Genomic DNA, 18,578 nt, shown 5'->3' with positions numbered 1-18,578 from the left:
AACCGACTGAGCCACCCAGCTGCCCTGTTGTGTTTTAATTTTTATTGACTTCAAAATATTTTCCTTTTTTTTTACCCTGGGTTATTTGGAAGCATGTTGCTTAATCCAACTATTTGAGAATTTTCAAAGTATCTAGAAGATGACTGATTTTGGTCATAGACAGTTTTTTTAATTTTCAATATCATTAAATTTATTGAGATTTATTTTAAACCTAATCTGATGTATCTTGAATGTTCCATGCATAGTGGAAAAAAAATGTGGATTCTGTTATTTCTGGATGGAGTGCTCTGTATATGTTAATTAAGTCAAATTGGCTGATGGACTGACAGTTTCTGTTTATTACTGTATCCCAAGTACTTGAACTGTCAGTTCTCTATAAATACTTGTATGAATGAATGAATGAATGAATGAATACATGATCTATAGCATGACTATGATTATTATTTTTATCCCCCCCCCCCCTTGGAATTCTAAACAGTGGCCTGACTGAAGAATAATCTCAAATCTAATCAGTGTATCTATTTCTCTAGCAACCAGACAGTCACATCTGAGCAGTAAGTTGAAAGTCCATTCAGATTGCACGGCCTCCCTTTTGCGTCAATTCTAGATCTGTCACTGCAAGGTTTGCTGTGTACAGTTTTCCTGGTTACTTAAACTTCAAGAGATTGCTGATCATTTCTTTGTACATGCAAACTGCCTTTCATTAATGTTCTGGAAGAAAATACCCAGCAGAAAAGAACTTAAATACATGTAAGGAGAGTTCAGCACACATTTGATTTCATGGTGGACAGCTGAGGATGGGTAAGGGAGGGGGCCAGAGGTGAGGGAGATCATGGCACTGAAATTTTTCTAATGTAAGTACATTCTTTAGTGATTACAATTTTTATTTATTGATTATTATTTTTTTAGAGAAAGAGAGAGAGAATGAGCAGGGGAAAGGGGCAGAGGAAAAGAGAGAGAATCATCAGTGGGGCTGGGTCCCACAACCCTGGGATCATGACCTGAGCTGAAATCAAGAGTTGGACGCTCAACCAACTGAGTCACCCATGTGCCCCAATAATTACAATTTTTTAATGTACTTTGTCTTCACAAAAGTTTTGTTTCTTTGCATGAATCTTTCACTTATTTATTTTTTCATTATTTATTTGAGAGAGAGAGAGAGAGAGAGCACACAAGTTAGGAAGAAGGGTAGAGGGGGAGAGAGAATCTTAAGCAGGCTCAATGCTCAGCACAGAGCCCAACTTGGGAGGTCTGAGCTGAAAACAAGAGTCAGACACTCAACTAATTGATCCTCCCAGGTGCCTCTTTGTATGAATCTTTTAAAAGAGATGTCAGCGATGTTTGTGGCCCAGGAATAAAAATGGCAGTACTTGCAATCAAGATTATCAGTCTTTTTAGAATAGCCTCACCATACCACCACCCCCCCCAAAGTTATATTTCATGTTTATTTCTTTTCAAAATTCAGGCAAATCAACATTAGTTTGTGACTTTTAGAACACCCTGTGAAATTGCTATAGATAAACTGCATGCCAGAAAACCAGGATGTCTGGATTAGGATTGTAACTGTTTTGTGACTGTGAAACCTATTAACGAGAGTTCTGATTTGTACAGTCTCCAAAAGTGATGAGAGCATTGTATTTTCCTAAATTAATGCATCTAAGTCCACATAAAATTTGTGCACTATTAACACCCATCTCTACTCCTGTCATTTCAGTTCTTTTTCTTCTTTTTCTTTAACTGCCTCCAAGGAAACCTTGATAGAAATCAAGTCTGGCCAGTTTTGTTAGTTCTTGCCTCAAGTATAAGTGCTATCTTTAAAATCAGAGTTCTGCTTGCTAGTCTCAAGTGTTGCTAATTAGGCCAAAACATGTCTTAGCCTGAGAATTTCTCTGCATAATTTTAAGTTTTAATATGTAAGAAAGCTAGCCAAAAGAATATTATATGTGGATTTTTGGGGGGTTAAACCTATTGAAACCAATTTAACACAATTCGCTATAAAAACTTCCCTCTACCCTCTGAAATATTTTAATTAGGTACAGCTTTGAGTATGCAAACATTAACTTGACATATTCTTGTCTTTAGCTCATGGTTTCCTACATTTTCCCTTTGACTATTTTTTTCTTACATTACTCCCACAAAGGGATTCTTTGTGGCTTATTTTCAGAAAATCAGGAAGAATGATTCTGCTCTGGTAGGAAGGAGAATCATTCTGAATCCAACAAGAACTGCTTAGTTTTGAGAGCCTGAGAAGGTGGCCATTAGTCATGACTTTGGGGACCAGCACTGCCCCGTGGGAGCAGTTACTGGGAGAAGTGGCTTGTGTGAGGACTTAGGCAGTGGAGGCCTGAGCTGCTGTTCCCCTGTCTCTAGGGCCCCCAAAGCTTCACTCAGCTGGAAAGCCCTACTGCTTCCCCTGAAAAGTGGTAATAAATCACGGTGCAGCTCTACAGCGGTATGAGTCCTCTGTGTCACCTATACTTAGGGATTAAGCTGGGTTATTCCTGGATGGCACCTTGAGTCCCTAGTGCCAGTCTGCTTTTGAAATAACCTTTCACTGACTTCTAAGTGTGCTTTTATTCTGAGGCTGCATAGGGCCACTAGCTACTTCTGGTTGTGTTGAGTAGAAAAGGCACCCCTTCCTTGGAGGTAGGTAAATGTAGCCCTGTGCCAGGACACTCCGCTTGCCCAGCGTTTTTATGTAGGTACAACCTGCACAAGTATTTATGTGGCCGCCCGGCCACTACATCTGTGACCATGACCCTAGGATCACCTGGCAGGAAGTAGTCTGTCCTGAATGTCTTTTGAAATCCCCTCTGGGTTGTGACAGCTAGAACGACAGGGGAGTTAAAAGACAAATAAGGCTGGCAATTGTCACAAGTTGCTGCAGAGAAAGGCCATAAGGTGTGGACTGAAACCATTCTGCTGTTTCATATCTTTTGTCTCCCTTCCTCACAGAGGGCTTTCCTTGTCAACCCATTGAGAGTGGAGTGCCATGTTTTTCTTCCAACAAGTGATAATCATTGTATTTGTGTGTTTATTTTGTTCGTTACCTATCTTTTCAGCTATCTTTTCGAGGTGTTGGCCAATACACCCCTATCACATAGCTACTACTTGACACAGAGTTGGCACTTAATAAACATTTGAATGAAGAAATGTCTTTAGTAACCTCCAACAGTGACAAGGATGAGAGATATGAAGGTGATCTCAAATAACAGGGAGACAGGGGGCGCCTGGGTAGCTCAGTCCGTTAAGCGTCCTATTCTTGATTTTGGCTCAGGTGGTGGTCTCATGGTTTGTGAGATCGAGCCCCATGTTAGGTGTGGATCCTGGTTGAGATTCTCTCTCTCCTCTCTCTCTGCCCCTCCCCCTCCCCGTGCACACTCTCTCAAAATAAGTAAATAAACATTAAAGAATAAATAAAATAACAAGACAGGGTGGACAGCAGCCCTTGATCAGGAGATACCATTGATTTGATTTCCCTTACTGCAGGGACTTTCCTTGACTCTCCTCTTTTTACAGATAAGAGAGGCTGGGCAGTTGATGTTTCATTGTTTGTTTTTAGCTATCATTCACTGGAGAAGGCCAGGCACTGTACTAAGGGTTTTGTTTACACACATTATGTCATCTGACCTGTACAACAATCACTCTACGAAGTCCGTGTAATTATTATTCCATTTCAAATGTAAGGAAACTGAGATCTACATGGGGGATAATGGTAGGTAGTTCTATAGCTAACATAATAAATGACAACGTCAGGAGTTGAACTCATCTATCTGACCCCGACTATCCAACTCTTCAACGTTATTTTTTCCCACTTGTACTTTTTAAAAATGTATTTATTTTAGGTAGGCTCCACATCCAATGACAACGTGAGGCTTGAACTCATGACTCTGCGATCAAGGCTCTGACTTAGCCGGCCAGATGCCCCTTCCTTCCCTCTCTTAAACATTATTAAACATGCCTTTATCTTGAACACAGCGAGGCAGGAGAAGGTGCAAAGTGCGAGCCCCTATCACAAACTCCCCTGGCCTTGGTCTCATGGCCCAATCTACATTTGGTCTTCCTAGACAGTGGAGGATTTCCAATCCTGCCTGTGTCCTAACCTAGTAAATTACAGTCTTCATATTCCATTATCTCATTTTGCTTCCTTGGTGCTTACTGTCCACACTGTGGGCAGAGAGCTGTCTACCTCATGGTTTCCACATCCCTAGCTAGATACAGACTGTTTCCCACTCTCAGCAAGGCAAAGTGAAGACAGGTCATTTGGTTCAGCAGCAAGCAACATTCAGTCTCTGGTGGGATTCTTTCCCCCAAAGTTTTAATGATGTCCTAAAATAGCAAGCTTTTGAACCTTGTTCAGTTCAGAGACTTCTATTATTGGTGTCCCAGAGCCCTGGCAGTTAGGGAATATCTGCAACTCACAGAAAAAATCATAGGCAACTGCCCCTTGGACCTAGTATCAAGAGATGTTTAAAAAAAAAAAGTTTATTAAATTTTCTCATCCCAAATGATAAAAAAAAATTATGACCAATTTTATAGCTATGCTACATATTTACTCACTGAGTAGAACACTATGGTAACTATTTAAGGTAATATATGGCATTTCAATACATGCAAATTACATTATGACTCAGAATTCTTCATTTAAACACACGTGTTCAAGGCCTTGGTGAAAGGAAAGAAATAAAGATGCCTAAGTTGACTCCAAGAGGTTAAAAATCTAATTGTAATTATTTATAACCAGACACCGATAAATGGGTTATTTTGGTCTTTTAAAAATCCTCATATCCCTTTAGAAACTGATCTGACACTCCAGCCTCCTACCAACAGGACACGCACATGGTTTCGTTTCTTGGCCTCAGCTGCTGCTACTTTGGTAGATCACACCTTGCATATGCAAGAACAGAGTAGGATACGAGGACCACAGCAGTTACTAGCTCCCCCCTTCTTTCTCTCCCTCCCCTGACCCAGCCCAGTTTTGTGGATGAAAAAAATTGAGGCAAGTCCATCTGTGGCTTTTCCAGATCTAAATGTGGGGTAACACAGAGACATATAATCCAGTGATTGAGCAAATATTTTCTGATCCCGTACACGGCACGGATATGGCTGAAGATAAGCTCAAGTTTAAGATGCATTTTATTTTGTGAACTTGTGAAAGTCCCACAAAATATATTAACATATATTAATTACCCTTGATTATTATCCATGCTAGGCAGAAAGTATTTAAAATCACAAAAACATTTCTGCCTGCATCTTGAGGCTTATACCAGCAAACATTAAGAATCGTTCATCATGAGCTCTTTCAGGAAAGAAAAAAAGCATTAAAATGTTTTATGCTGCAATTAAAAGTCCACCATGTTACTTTTCTTTGTTTTGTTTTCTTTTTTTTTTTTTTTTTTTTTTTTTTTTGGTCACCACTATACCTTAATAGCATGCAGTAAAGATAAAGGTGTCAATTGAGATAAATTTTTACTACATGCTAGAAAAGGGGAGCCTGAGTAAGTCCAAGCAATTTATTTCAATCCAGCAAACATTCTTCAAAAGCCTAGGACCAGTCTAGGTGCTACAGGCAGAGAGTACAAAAAGAAGCAGAATCCTAATGGGGAAATGAGACAATATAGAAATAGTGATATTATAGAGTAGGGCAATTATTAAATGAGATTTGCAGCTAGGGGAAGGAGAATGGAAATATTTGAGAAGTTGGTGATAAGAGAGGGGTAGATGTATGATATGGTTTCAATTAAGAATTACTCCAGGGTCGCTTGGTGGCTCAAGTCGGTTGAGTGTTTGACTTTGGCTCAGGCCATGATCTTACGCTTCCCGTGTTCAAGCCCCGTGACAGGCTCTGTGCTGACAGCTTGGATCCTGCTTCAGATTTTATGTCTCTTTCTCTCTCTCTCATTCCCCCACTTGTGCTCTGTCTCTCTCTCAAAAATAAATAAAACATTTTAAAAAATTGAAAAAAAAAAAAAGAATTACTCCAAAAAAGAAAAAAAAATCACTCCAGACCATGACCTCCTCGAAGGTGACACATACAGTTGGATCTAGCCTCGCTGGTTTCTGTCTGGCCATTACTTCTCCCCCACTTTCTCTTTCATCACCCTTCCCATGCCCAGAGAAGAAAGAAATGGAAGGGCGAATACTTTTCTTTCTCTTCAAATGTAAACTGTATTGTTCCATCTAGGGACAGTAAGATAGAGGCATATACTTTGGTAGGATGAGGCAGAACGTAAGCTGTGAAAAAATACAAACCTTTCCAGATTTTAAAGGGATAACTCATGGGAATGAAAACATTAGAAGGGGAAAAGACAGGATGTGTGTGTTGCCAGTTTACCACAGTCGTGGTGTTATGATAGGATCTGTCCAAAAGACCTTGTTTTATTTATTTAATCAAGTAATCACACTCTCTCTGACACTTTTGGATGGCAAGAGCAAAAATAAAGGTATCCATGAAGTCAGAGCTGCAGTTGCCAGGAAGTAGTAAAGAATGCCAGTTGAATCTCTGCTACCTGTGTAAGTCCTAAGGGAAAGATGAGCTCATGGAAGCATATATAGATCATCACAAGGCAGAATTAAAATACATTAAGTATGGCAGTCGGATATAAACCCCTGAGGGTTATGCAACATAAAAAGAATAGTTGAAGTACAACCTAAAGCTTTAAAAGGGGGAAACCTAAGATCCTCACTGGCTGGGGAAAACAGTTACTGCACACTCATCAAGGGAAAGACCTTATATAAAGCTTGGGGTTTGAAAACCCTAGCACTCCAACTGATCTAAGTGAATGTAAATTTAGGAGGAGGGACTTGTTTTATTTTTGCATTTGTGGTCTCCACAGCCTCTGGACGGACCTGACAGGCTTCTAGAATTTATCTGAATTGGATTGAGCTGAAATAAAGAGGGAAGGATCCCAAATCATCTACTGAAATCTTCTTTAAGGGGTAAGTTTCATTTATTTACCATTTAAAAAAAAATGGTATAGTTACTTAGCAAAGTATATGCTATTGGCTAGACAGACATTTACTTTAATATTTCATTTTTGGGTAACAGTCTCTTCAGTAGTACTGGGATCAGTACATGAGTGACAGATATGCTCCCCTCACCCCCCCTCCCCCTCCCCAACCAGGAAGCTTCACATTCTGGGAGTGTGCCATGCCATAAACCTTTGGTGTATTCATGAATTGACATCACCAGGGAACTTAATGGGGACTAAAAGTAAAAACTAAAGACTTTAAAATAGAATAAAGCGGATACCAGTCAAAAGGAAGAAATGTATAAATTCATACAAAGGAATAAAAAACGTGAATTAAAATCAAAAGAATGCTGACATTACGGAAAGCATTAAAAATGGAGAAGCAGGTATAGGAGGGAGATTTACTTGCAAAGACATTACTTTAAGGACATAATGTGGGCAAGGGATTTTATGCAGGAATGCATTAGAGATTGCTGTCAAAAATAACCCAAAATGATTGAAAAGAGGTATTTGGCTAAAAAAAAAAAATGAGCCAATGTAGACATTCCTTTTAGCAGACAATGGCTCTCAAAAATATACAGAGAGCCACAAAAATAAACAGTAAACATTTTGGAATAATGAAGAAAACATTTATAGTGCATAGGTATATATAATTAAAATTTCAGGAATGTCCATTAACTGTAATAAGTAACATGAACAAAATAAGGGAGACAAATCTAGAAAGAAAAAAATAACTGTGTTTTTTTTTTTTTCCTTATAATCTCGGAAACGGACCTAACCAGACATGTTGAGAGTTAGTAGAGACTAAATGATTACTTATGGGTGTGTTTAGGCTCACAGGGAAACTCATCCTAGAGAATTCTGAAGCAGAAACACAACAGCCACAAACTGGAAAACCTGAGTAACTCTACCTGGAAGCCAAATAAGCCTCCATATTGAAAGAAGTCCTTTTATTCTATGAAAGAAAAAAAACAAAAAACAAAACAAGACTTTAAACATTCGGCAAACTTAGTTACTCGTAAAAAGTAAATAATGCAGCACACCAAAGATATGGCACAGTTCTTTCAGAAACAAATTATGACTTAATTTAAAAGGCAATACACTAATTTCAGGCTACCATTTCAGAAAAAAATAAGGAATTGAGAATTAAAAGTCTTGCTGTGTGCTTTCTTTCCACATAGAGAAACTAAAATGAAATGGAGGGAGAGAAGTCCTGTAAAGAAAAAGTATTCAGTCAGCTTTCGGATGCTTTGGTATAAAGAACTGATCATGGGAGTGTAATTCTATTAACAGCTGGGTTTCAGTCTGCTCCAGTAGGTTCCATCTTGTATTAGGGGGAGAGCTTGTATTTGTATGTTCTTTCCTTTCAGTGATTCCACGTTTAGGGTCAGTTATACCGTGAAAGGTTTTATACTTGCTTGCTAATCCTGGAATAACAGAAATATTAGCCAGTGTGCCTTTAGAGCTTAAAAGATCTGTAAATGTGGGGCACCTGGGTGGCTCCATAGGTTAAGCATCTGACTCTCGGGTTTTGGCTCAGGCCATGATCTCACGGGTTTGTGGGATTGAGCCCCATATTGGGCTCTGTGCTGACAGCACAGAGCCTGCTTGGGATTCTCTCTCTCCTCCTCCCTCTGCCTCTCCCATGCTTGCTCTCTAACTCTCTTTCAAAATAAATAAATACTAAAAAAAAAATTCTGGAAATGTAGTTCAGTACCCAAGTTTGGTTTTTTTTTTTAATGTTTATTTATTTATTTTTGAGAAAGAGAGCACAAGCAGGGAGGGAAAGAGAGAGAGGGAGAGAGAATCCCACGTAGGCTCTGTGCTCTTAGAACAGAGCCCCATACGAGGCTCACAGTCACGAACCACGAGATCATGACCTGAGCTGAAATCGAGGGACAGATAGATGCTCAACCAACTGAGCCACCCAGGGGCCCCAGTACCCACGTTTTTAACTTGTTTGGCTATGTTATATTTGGCATTTAAACTATCCTTTTCATTGACCTGACATTTTATTTAGATGAGTAAATTTGATTTTTTCTGCAGGTATGTGAATCTACTAATGTAATGTAGATACTTACACATGCTTTGTAAAAGTATGTAGTGTATGTGTAATTGTTTTAAGAAAAAAAATTTTTTTCTCCTGTGCACCTATTTGGAAGTATGCACCTAACACATTGAGGTACCGTTCTAAGCCACACAAAAAGATAAGTAACCAGCCTTTACCCTCAAGGAGATTACTGTCTATTTTAGCAGATTTAATTTACCAAATCTGTTTTTTTCATACGATGAAAGAATATTTAAGCTCTGCATATGTTGAGTAAGCACCTTGCCTAAGCAGTGGTGAGATAAAATGACTTTGAAGTTAGATGGACCTGGGCTTTTACCCCGGCACACTTAGTATTTCTGATCCTTCAAGTCTGAGAGTTTACTTTTTTTTTTAAGTTTATTTATTTTGAGAGAGAGAGAGAGAGAAAGAGAAGGCATGAACAGAGAGGGGCAAAGAGAGAGGGAGAGAGAGGGAATCCCGATGCGGGGCTCAAACCCACAAACTGCAAGATTATGACCTGAGCCCAAGTTGGATGCTTAGCCGACTGAGCCACTCAGGGGCCCCGAGAATTCACTTTTAAAACAGGAATACTAATTTTTAGCTTACAAGCTTACAGAGGTTTCATGGGGTAAACATCATAATGCATATAAAGCGCCTATCAGAGGAGGTGGATGGGGGGATGGGAAGAAATAAATAAATAAATAAATAAATAAATAAATAAATAAATAAAATGCCTATCACAGAGATTAGCCCTAAATTTTTAGTAGCCTCCCCCCACCCCACATATATTATTTAAATGAAGAGTTCAGCTTCAGCATTTCTATAATTGTCTCCATTAATTTTTATCTAGTGTTATTTTAAAATAATTAAATAATTTAAATTTAAAATAATTTCATAAATGCAGCCAGATTCTAATTGGCAGTACTTTGGGTGGCGAACGAGGCAGCAATTGAGCTGTTAAAAATTCAAGAGACAATATAGGAATGCCGGAACATGAAGGTCAAGAGCCAGGCCCCAATCCTTCCACACATTCATTACCAGTCACAGCCTCTGCCGTTAGAAATGATCTGCCAAGGCTGAGAGGTGTCCAGGGGAAGGAGAACAGGAAAAATGGATTCACAGTGTTTCTAAAAGGCCCGGAGAAAAGAAAAACAGCTAAGGAGATAGGGATTTGTTTTGCCAGGATTCTATAAAAAAGAGCACATAAATTACACCAAGAGACTGTGACTAGAAATAAATATTGGTATATCTCAGCCCTCTGCTCCCAACCTTTGGAATCCTTTTTGTGGTTTTCCGCAGAGAGAACAAAAGGCACGTCCTCTCACCAGCACACCTTCCATCCCTGGACAGCACTTATGCCTCAGCCCTCCCTCCTTCCCCATGCTGTTGAACGAACCATGTGGAACAAGCGATAAAGTAAACTTGAGACCCAACTTTAATTCTCTACCTGAAAGCCAGACAGTCAACTCTGCTCACCTGATCACTCCTTGCAACCGTGTCCCTCAAAAATAATCAGGGCACATCCTACAAAGAAGGGGAAAACGGAAGGGTCTCCCTAATCAAGAAACTCTAAAACTTAACTGAAGTCCCCAAACCCTACAAGTTATTTGGAGAGTCTTCCTCATTCTTTTTTTTTTTTTTAATTTTTTTTTTCAACGTTTATTTATTTTTTTGGGACAGAGAGAGACAGAGCGTGAACGGGGGGAGGGGCAGAGAGAGAGGGAGACACAGAATCGGTAACAGGCTCCCGGCTCCGAGCCATCAGCCCAGAGCCTGATGCGGGGCTCGAACTCACGGACCGCGAGATCGTGACCTGGCTGAAGTTGGACGCTTAACCGACTGCGCCACCCAGGCGCCCCCCTTTTTTTTTTTTTAATTTTTTTTTTCAACGTTTATTTATTCTTCCTCATTCTTTAATTCCCCTGCTGTCTCCACATTCCACGCCTAACGAGAGAGGGAAGGTTGAAAGAAAAGCAGTTTGGAGCACTTGGGTGGCTCAGTCAGTTAAGTGCCCAACTTCAGCACAGGTTGCGATCTCACAGTTGGTGAGTTCAAGCCCCGCATCGGGCTCTGCACTGGTAGTGAGCAGCCTGCTTGGGATTCTCACTTTCTCTCCCTCTCTCTCTGCCCCTCCCCGGCTCGTGCATGTGCTCTCCCTCTCTCTCTCTCAAAACAAATAAACTTAAAAAGAAGAAACGCAGTTTGCTCATTTTTCCATCTTAATTTTCATACTGTCTCTTTTTTTTTGTTGTTTATTTATTTAAGTAATTTCTACACCCAACTTGGGGCTCGAACTCACGACCCCAAGATCAAGTGCCGTATGTTCCCCCAACTGAGCCAGCCAGGCACCCCTGTTGTTAGTGGTTTTGTTGTGTAGTATTCTATTGTGTGACTATAACACAATTTATTCTTCCCCAGCGATGAATAATTGTTTTCATTATTTGGCTGTTTAAGTAAATCTGCCTTGAGATCTCACTATGCATTTTTTTAAAGATATTATTTTTAAGTAATCTCTCCACCCAACATGAGGCTTGAATTTACAACCCCGAACTGAGTCGCATGCTCTACGGACAGCCAGCCAGGCCCCCCTCCCACTGTGCATTCTTCATTTCTTCCAGGCCCCTCCCCGTGGAAATGTGGTGAATAGAATTGTGGAGAGGGTCTCCGCACATCCAGTTAGTCTTGCCTCATGTTAGTTCAGCTTACTTGGGCACCAGAATTCAAAGGAAGATAAAAATCCTTTGTTGCCCAAGTTTGAGAGAGAGAGAGGGAGAGACAGAGACAGAGACAGAAAGGGAGGGAGGGAGGGAGGGAGGGAGGTGGGAGGATAGAAGGAGGGAAGGGAGACAAGGGAAGAAGGGAGGAAATGTATAGGCATGATCTTTAACTCATAATTCTCATTTTATAGAGGTATCTGATCATCTTAATTTCTAAGAGCTAAATAAGTAATGCTTACATTACATGATTCTTTACTTCACTCTTGGAAATACTCCATGTCCTCTGGAAATATTTAAAGAGCTTTGTCATATCCCTTTAAGAAGTGATAAAATCTGGGGCGGCTGGGTGACTCAGTCGGTTGAGCGTCTGACTTCAGCTTAGGTCATGATCTCACAATTCGTGGGTTCGAATCCCGCATGAGGCTCTGTGCTGACAGCTCAGAGCCTGGAGCCTGCTTCGGATTCTGTGTCTCCCTCTCTCTCTGCCCTCCACCACTCGTGCTATGTCTCTTAAAAATGAATACATGTTAAAAAAAAAATTAAAAAAAAAAGGAAATGATAAAACCACAGTGTCAAATGCAAGCTTCAGGGCCAACTTCACTAGGAAGTTTAGTTGACTGAGTATTTTTCCTAAAAGTTTTTTTTTTTTTTTAACTTTATGAAGAATCCGAACTCTTGAACAAATCCCAGGGAGGCTGAGGCAAGCAATGAAATGCGTTTTTAAATATACCGTTTTGAGCATTGTTGCCAGCAGTCTTCATTGCTGACTCTTATCCTTGATGCCTTATTCCACTTCCCCTAGATGTTTCCACTTTCGCTGTTACTTAATTTGCTTCCTCAAATGTGGAAAGTCATGAGACACTGAAGTTTGTTCCTTTAAGCCCTAGAATCTACATTAATAAATTATCTAGACAATTTCCTAACCTATCCCTGTTTTAAAATTTTGATATACAGATCATCTAAGAAACTGGTCAATTAAAGTAATCAGTCCATGGTAATTAGGAAATTATTTGCTCCACAGTTTATTATAGAGATTTTAATTTCTATCGTTAAGACTAAAAGTTTTTTAGGGATGCCTGGCTGGCTCATTTGGTGGAGCGTGTGACTCTTAATCTCAAAGTCGTGAGTTTGAGCCCCACATTAGGTGTAGAGATTACTTAAAAATAAAAAAAAAATAAAAAATTGTAATATTTATTTTTGAGCGAGACAGAGGGTCTGAAGTGTGCTCTGCACTGACTGACCCTGATGTGGGACTCACACTCACAAACCACCAGATCATGACCTGAGCCGAAGTTGGATGCTTAACTGACTGAGCCACCCAGGCACCCAAAATACAAAAAAAATTTTTTAAGTAAAATCTTAAAAAAAAAGAATAATTTTCTTTTATTGTATGTTTGCTGTTCATTTGGGGAATGTTGACTTATTTTTAATTGTGTTCTTGTTTAGTCATGGGGAAATATACACATTCCTTATAACATCATCGATTAATATTTGAAATCAGGTTATAATCATTTTCTTTTTTAAAAAGAAAATTTTATTTATTTATTTATTTATTTATTTATTTATTTATTTATGAGAGAGAGAGAGAGAGAGAGAGAGAGAGAGAGGCGGATAGAGAATCCTAACCAGGCTCCACTCAGCACAGAGCCTGACGTGGGGCTTGAACCCATTAACCGTGAGACCATGACCCGACCTGAAATCAGGAGTTGAACGCTTAACTGACTGAGCCACCCAGGCATCCCTATAATCATTTTCAATTAAATTTATGCCAAATGAAGTTTGAGAGGCTTCATGATAAATCTCATCTCATAGACCCTCATAAGAGTAACCACTTGGTGTTTATTGTACAATAAATTGCAAATGACATTAAAATAGTGACACATAGCTGTGCAAACATGGCAAGCCAAGTTCTGGACATCAACCCTTTAACCAAAAAGAGTTAATGTAAGAAAAAAATGCAAATGACTTCTCAATTTCCTCTTTTTAGCAATTATAGGTAGAAGTTTAAGGTATGGTTAGAATTTGCCTGTGACTCTTTTTTTTCCTCCTGTAGCATTTAGGGCTAGGATGAGTGAAGCTTCTATGATGAGTGTTTTACCTCACCGCTCATGGGTTGGAAGTAGTTTTATTTAAAGACAGGATGGAAAGTATAGGGGCCAAAGCTGAGAGAGAAAAGATAAATATTTGTGTTGAAGGGCAGTGGCCATAGAAATGCATTAGATAATAAGTATACAAAAGGCTTGGCATTTATTACATTGCTTGGAAGGATATTTTGGAGTCTCCTGAGATTTCTTGAAAACCACATTAGCGTCCATCTGGGAAAGAGTTCTCTGCCCTAACCCACATTCCCAGGCCAACTTTCAGGCTTTCCTTAAAAGGTGCTTTGTATTAAGCTGTCAGGAAATAGCCCTTTGTTAGCCCTTCGGTTCTGGGCTCAAAAAAGGCTGAAGTGATAAATTGTGATTCTATTTTTTTAAAAAAAAAAACCACTCTAGCTAGAGATGGTTTTGAATTCCTATGATAGTGTTTAATTTGTTCGAGATTCTTATTCAGCATTTACAATTGGCTCAATGTTAGGGAGAAGGAGAAACCTGTTGATACAGCTCCTTTAAGTGCTGCGGGTTTCAAAACAACTGTAGATAGCACACATTCCTGGGGTGAGGCAGAGGGTGAGCCGAAAGCCTTCCCCATTCATTCAAAGGAGGAGAAAGGGACTGAACTTACCTCCCAGCAGGTGAAGTTAAGCACGTCCTGTAAGTGGATTGATTTGTTATATAAATCAAAGTTCTGTTTGAAGGGACCATAAACAATACTTTGTCACCTGGTACCTTCTGTTTCTCCACCCCACCCTCAAAGCCCCCCAGAGCTCATTGCTGGGGAAATGTTCCCTTCTTGTTGAGAGATGTCTTTCTTCCTCTTTGATGATTGTTATTTTGTTTCCTCTTTCTTTTTAGCTCAAAAGGAGATTTTTTTTTCCTTTTTGTCACGTCTGCGTCTTTTCTCATACATTACATTGTTTCTCTTTTGCTTTGTTACTAGGCTTGTTTACATCTTAAAAACAAATGTGAGCTTCCTATCAAAACAAAATAAATGCATGCTCTCTAGAATTATAAAGGAATAGTACAGCTGTCCTCAGTGATTATGTTCTTTGAGCATCTAAAATTTTGAAAGTGCTTAGAAATTTCTTTTTAACAAAAGCTATCAAAAAACTCCTTACAGAGACCCATTTTGTGAAGTTTTTGAGTGTTGCTTTTGTGGATGGTTTACAGAAATGCCTAGTGTGTTTCAGAAGTACCTGTGCATGTGTCAGTGCAGTGAAAGCTCAACAATTTAAAACGTTAGACTGATTTTTTTATTTGCAGTTAATTTTGTACATTTATCCAGCGAAGTGCTTTTTTTAATAATATTTTTGCAGAGACAGATAAAAAGCATTACTCAGTGCAACAACTTAACTTGAAAAGGAATAACAGATAAGGGTTGTGGGAGCCCGAGAAAATGGTTGCTGATACTTTGAAAGCTATGCCCTAGGATTGCCATTTCAAATTGTAGAACTGTTGTCAAACTCTTTAGCAATGTAGAGAGACCTTCTAGGGTGTATCTTCACCTGCTGTGAACTTCCCTTTCTCCTTTGTTCTGCCCCTGATCTCTGATCTCCCATCTCAGGGTCCTTCGTATTCAAGGACACTGCTGCTGAACTGCCGGCAGTCTCTGGCTGGAACCATGGACTGCTCTGACTCATCCACACTTTGATCCTGTGAGATCATTTAGTCCAGGAGTAATGACATTCATTTTCCAGGAGGCTGGCGGTCTAGGCTACCACAGAAGGGATGAAGGTAAAGGACCCAAAATAGCATTGGTACACGAGCAGGAGCTCGATAACTATTTGTTGGATGAAAGTCTTCAACTGTTTCCTTCATGCCAATGGTATCTGCAACCGACCATGAGGGAGCCAGCTTGCTTTTTCTGTTAGTATTGCAGTTATAATTCTGACTTTTAAAATACCGAGGGACTTGACATTGCCAAATTTAAGTAAGTAAGCTTGGCCTAATTTACTTAAATAATCATCCCAAGCCCTCCAACGCCTTGTAGCTTTATTTCCAATATACCCTTTAAATTTTGCTTACAGGAGTTGGGAAGGAGGATGGCCGAGCTGGTGGTGCTCCAGGCCCTCTATACCCCCAAATAAGAGCATTGTTACGTGTTGAACTTGGCCACGTGATATTGTTGTCGCAGATGCTTTAGCTGCTCAAGAAACATTTTTGAAATAAATACCAAAAATCCACATTAGAAACACTTCTGGTTAAAACAGCCTGAGCTTCAGACAAACTCCACTGATTTCACCATTCCATCTCTAGCAAACCCGGAGGCCCCAGGCATTTGTGGCTTTTTTAATTAAAGTGTAGTTGACACATAATATCACATTGTTTTCCAATGCACAGCATATCGGCTGTGTCTTCTTTTTTTTTTTTTAATTTTTTTTTTTAACGTTTATTTATTTTTGAGACAGAGAGAGGCAGAGCATGAACGGGGGAGGGTCAGAGAGAGAGGGAGACACAGAATCGGAAGCAGGCTCCAGGCTCTGGGCCATCATCAGCCCAGAGCCCGACGCGGGGCTCGAACTCACGGACCGCGAGATCGTGACCTGGCTGAAGTCGGACGCTTAACCGACTGCGCCACCCAGGCGCCCCCCGGCTGTGTCTTCTGATGGCTTCTACCTGTTATCAGTTATTTGTCCTTGCCTGTGGTATACACGAGAAACGAGACACTAGGGTGTCTGCATTGTCTCTGCTACTACCCAATGAGTGACCACTCCTTCGGAAGAGAACAAAGCTCTCTAGAGCAGGACTTCCCCAAATTTATAGTGTATATGACAATCACTGGAGAGGTTGTCACAATGCAGTTCTGATTCTGTAAGTCCAGGGTGGGACCTAGTAATCTGCATTTTTAGCAAGTCACAGGCGACGCAAATGCCACTGGTCTACATTTGTATCACCTGGGCAGTTTTTTTTAAGCTGCAAATCCTTGGGGGGCGCCTGGGTGGCTTAAGCATCCGACTTGGGCCCAGGTCATGGTCTCGTGGTCTGTGAGTTCGAGCCCCGCATCGTGCTCTGTGCTGACAGCTCAGAACCTTGGAGCCTGCTTCGGATTCTGTGTCTCCCTCTCTCTCTGCCCCTCCCCCGCGCACACTCTGTCTCTCTCTCTCTCTCTCTCTGTCTCTCAAAAAATAAATAAATGTTAAAAAAATTTTGAAAAAAAAACCCCTGCAAATCCTTGGGTTTCACCTCTATATCATCCTCCTACACTCTTCCCCAACCCCATTCCAGGTTTCTCATCGAATTGGCCTTAAGTTTTGGCCTAAGCATGGAGACTTTTTTAAGCTCCCAAGTGATGCTAATACTCAGCCAAGTTTAAGAAACTCCAGATCTGCTTTTTCATCAGTTTCTACTTGGAAATCCATTTACTTACATGTATCAACTGTCTGGTCCTGGTCCCTGTAGGCATTTGTTTTCCTTCCTTCCATCCTCCCTCTCTTTCTTTCTTTCTTTCTTTCTTTCTTTCTTTCTTTCTTCCTTTTTTCTAAAGTTTACTTATTTTGAGAGAGAAAGAGCGAGATTGGGTGAAGGGCAGAGAGAGAGAGGGAGAGAGAGAATCCCAAGCAGGCTCTGCACCGTCAGTGTAGAGCCCAATGTGGGGCTTGAACCCACAAACTGTGAGATCATGACTTGAGCAGAAATCAAGAGCCTGATGCTAAACTGACTGAGCCACCCAGGCGCCCCAGCATTTGTTTTTCTGAATTAAATGCTCTTCCCTTTCTTGAGGAAATCCTATCAGTCTTTCAAAGTGCTTTTTCAAATACTACTGCCTTTTTCACACAGTTAACACATTTAAAAAATTATTTTGGCACTCACCTTGCTCTAAATCCCATGCGACTTTATTTGTAACTCCTAAGGCAATGACAACATTCAGCCTTATAATTATATGTGTATTTATCTAAACCTCCTAGTTGATAAACTACCTGAAGGCAGACATTGTCTCACCTCTTTTATATTTTCCCTGTAGTTTCCCAACCAGTGGTCTCACACAGTGCCCTGAGCATGCATTTCTTCATCCAGCAAGCATTCCCATAGAGCTGGTGTGCCAAGCGGGCCAGGCACGCCAAACACGTTCCCTCCCCCTTCTAGGAGCTTCACCATCCAATGAGGGAGACCGATATGCACAAATGATTTACAAAGACAAATGTAAGAGTTCAACCAAGATGAGAGAATCTAAATGACTCCAGATTGGAAAGAAAGTCTTCTTGAGGAAATGATTGAGATCTGAAGAATCTATAAGTAGGTGAAGGTGGGGAATAAGGGTGAAGCGCATTCAAGACAAAGAAAACTGGAGCATTTGCATAATTTTAGAAGTTAATTTGTTTTCAATCAAAATCTCCCTACGCTTATCCTCCATGTACCCAGGTCCCCAGTGAGGTACCAACAACTATTAGTTTCTTGTGTATCCTTTTAGTCTCTTTAAGTATGTTCAAGTAAATACATAGTAAACACTGAATTTTCACCTCTGAACAGTGCTCCCCCCAGCCTTTATAATTTATTTATTTATTTTCATTTCCTTATTCTTTCGTAAGGAAAAACTTGTTTTTTTAGAGAGACAGAGCGTGAGTGGGAGAGAGGCAGAGAGAGGAGACACAGAATCTGAAGCAGGCTCCAGGCTCTGAGCTGTCAGCACAGAGCCCAATGGGACTCAAACTCACAGACCGTGAGATCATGACCTGAGCTGAAGTTGGACGCTTAACCGACCGAGCCACCCAGGCGCCCCTGGGAAAACTTGTTTTAAAGCTGA

At 40.3% G+C, this 18,578-nt stretch overlaps 1 protein-coding gene across 1 annotated transcript in view; it reads left to right on the top strand.

Annotated features, from left to right (window-relative positions):
• SLC39A10 (solute carrier family 39 member 10) overlaps positions 1 to 18,578 on the top strand; it is a 144,287-nt gene that overhangs the window by 23,575 nt on the left and 102,134 nt on the right. The window contains exon 2 of the mRNA XM_047082612.1: positions 6,837 to 6,939. The gene's annotated coding sequence lies outside the window, so the exon portion shown is untranslated. The remainder of the gene's footprint in view (positions 1 to 6,836; positions 6,940 to 18,578) is intronic.

This window comes from Lynx rufus, unplaced genomic scaffold (genome assembly GCF_022079265.1).
Source record: "Lynx rufus isolate CCGP_SWC_20201006 ecotype Redwood Valley unplaced genomic scaffold, mLynRuf1.p SCAF_2, whole genome shotgun sequence".
Classification (NCBI taxonomy): Eukaryota; Metazoa; Chordata; class Mammalia; order Carnivora; family Felidae; genus Lynx; species Lynx rufus.
The sequence above is the reverse complement of the archived record's forward strand: the minus strand, read 5'-3'. Positions and strand labels throughout refer to the sequence as shown.